This window comes from Tupaia chinensis, unplaced genomic scaffold (genome assembly GCF_000334495.1).
Source record: "Tupaia chinensis unplaced genomic scaffold, TupChi_1.0 Scaffold144326_1, whole genome shotgun sequence".
In the NCBI taxonomy this organism is placed as follows: Eukaryota; Metazoa; Chordata; class Mammalia; order Scandentia; family Tupaiidae; genus Tupaia; species Tupaia belangeri.
Genome location: NW_006204184.1, coordinates 696329 through 698492, shown reverse-complemented (window position 1 = coordinate 698492; position 2164 = coordinate 696329). Strand labels below are relative to the sequence as shown.

Below are 2164 nucleotides of genomic sequence, written 5' to 3'. Positions count from 1 at the left end.
GTGGGAGGCTGGCCGGCTGGGGTTGGCAGCCCTGCCCTCGCCTGTCCATGGGCCCCTTACCTTCCAAGGACCTGGTGGGTCCTCCCGCTGTTCTGCACTCTGCCCTGCAGCTGCTCCGCACCAGGTCTGCATCTGGAGAGTTGAGGTGCCGGGCCCCGGACATCATGAGGGTTGCCTTCCGGGCATGGACCCAAACCTTTCCCATGACTGGGGTAGGGAAGGGTGGGAGGAAAGGGGAGCTTTCCCAGGGGGCATCTGACTTCTGGGCACAGGACCCCCCTCCCCCACCCCCTCCCCCTGCTTCCCCGGCTCACCTACCCCCATGGAGATTGCGCGGCAGGGCCTGTCCCAGGAGTCATTTGGCCTTGCCCCACAGGGTCCCTAGCATGGCCCCATCCCTACCGCACAGCTCCTGCCCTGGGGACCTGGGACCCTCACCTCCTTTGCTCCCCTCTGGCACCCCTGGCTACTAGGAAGCTCTTTCCACCCACGCCCACCAATCCCCGCTCCTGCTCCCACTCCTCCTGGTCAGTGACCCTCTACCCCCAGCTTCAGGAACTGCCAGGCTGTTCTCCTTCCCAAGGCCAAACTCTCTCCCTGGCTAGGCTGGGTGAGGGAGGGAGCCAGGTGGAGCCGAGGCTCTGGAGGCCAAGCTGGGAACACCGGCCCCAAGGCCCCACAGCGCTCTGAGGCAGCCCCTGGCCTGTCCCAGGAGCCTGCCCTGCAGATGAAGGCCAAGGCAGCACAGGCAGGACTGACTGTGGCTGCACCGGGGCAGAGTAGGGGCTGGCTCCATGGCCAAGGCGGAAGATGGCAGAGAGAGAGATGCCATATTTGCAGCAGGGGCAGTGGGGCTGCCCAGGAGTCTCCCCCGTGCCCCCTGGGGTGGGTCGAGGCCTCTGCCCCTCCCAGTGACTGTGAGACCTTTCAGCTTCAGGCCTGCAGCAAGCTTGCAACGCCGGGTGCTGGGTCCACATGGTGGGCAAGGAGGCAGGCAGTGCAGTGCCGGCTCTGCCACTCCCTGGCTGCATGGCATCGGACAAAACTTGGGGGCAACTCTGAGCCTCGATTTACCCCTTCCTCAGCAGTGAGAGCACTGCTTCCTTCCGGTTGACAAAGGGGCTAGGTAAAGGACCTCTCTCGGGCTCCCTGCCCCACCCTTGGGAGGTGGCAGCACCCTCCTTCCTCAAAGATTGTACCACGTGGCTGAGTGGGGCCGGGGGAGGGCATGTGGCCCTGGTACAGAGGGGTGGGGAAACCCCAGGTGTCCAGCCGAGAAGGGTCACCTACTGTCCAGTTCTTTTCCACAGTCTTCTGGCAGGGTGTGGGTGGATGTGGAAGGCTCTCCCTGGACGACCCTAGCCACTGTGCCTCTCTGCTGACTGCTCCTTGAAGCCTTTGACACCTGTGGGTCTGCCGGAGCCCCGCGCCTGCTCCCTGACGGCACGAAGGGCACGTAAGGCAGGGCCCGCCCTTCAGCCCTCATACTGCCACCCCCACACGCGCACACATGCGCTTCTCTAGCGAGTCACCAAGTGTGTGTCCCAGCCATAGGGGCCTGGGGGCCTGGGAGGGCAGCAGGAAGCAGGCCCAGCATTGGCCCCCGCCTGCTGGTGGAGGCTGGGCCTGAGATGGGGTGCTCTGGTGCCATGGGCGAGGGAGGAAGGGCACCCCGTATGGCCTGTCTCCCTCTTGCCTCTCCCCACTCAGGGCCACACGTGCCCAGGTTCAGGCCGGGTGGGTCAGCGGTGCCAGAGGCCCTGGGCTGAGGCCGGGAGATGGTGCCCGGCGTCTGCTACTTGGCAGTTGTGAGCCACACATCTGCAGGCGGGCTCCCAGGGCCTGCCAGACCTCGAGTCCTGCTCCGGCCACCCTTGGCCTGGCCTGAATGCCTGGCACGGCCACTCCGTGTTCTCACAGGCTGCCAGGGCGTCTTGTCTGGCTGTGCCCTGGAGCACTCCTGTGCAAGGACTATGCTGGCACTCGGGGCAGACAAGGAGGGCCCTGTTGGGGTGGCAGCAGAGCACCCTGGGAGCCCCGCTCCGGCCCTCGCTCACACCTCTGGTCCCACCGTCACATCTTTGCTTCACACCGGGAGACAGGCCCAGAGGCCCCAGTGGTGGTGTGGGGTTGTGGGCAGGTATCCTCTGTCCCTGGAGCATTC

At 65.6% G+C, this 2164-nt stretch overlaps 1 protein-coding gene across 2 annotated transcripts in view; it reads left to right on the top strand.

Moving 5' to 3' along the window:
• Positions 1 to 2164, top strand: part of BGN (biglycan) — a gene marked incomplete at its 3' end in the record, with an annotated part of 9383 nt that overhangs the window by 1190 nt on the left and 6029 nt on the right. Inside the window, 1 exon segment of one of the 2 annotated variants that reach the window (XM_027767580.1) lies at positions 1311 to 1456. 2 annotated transcript variants of the gene reach the window in all.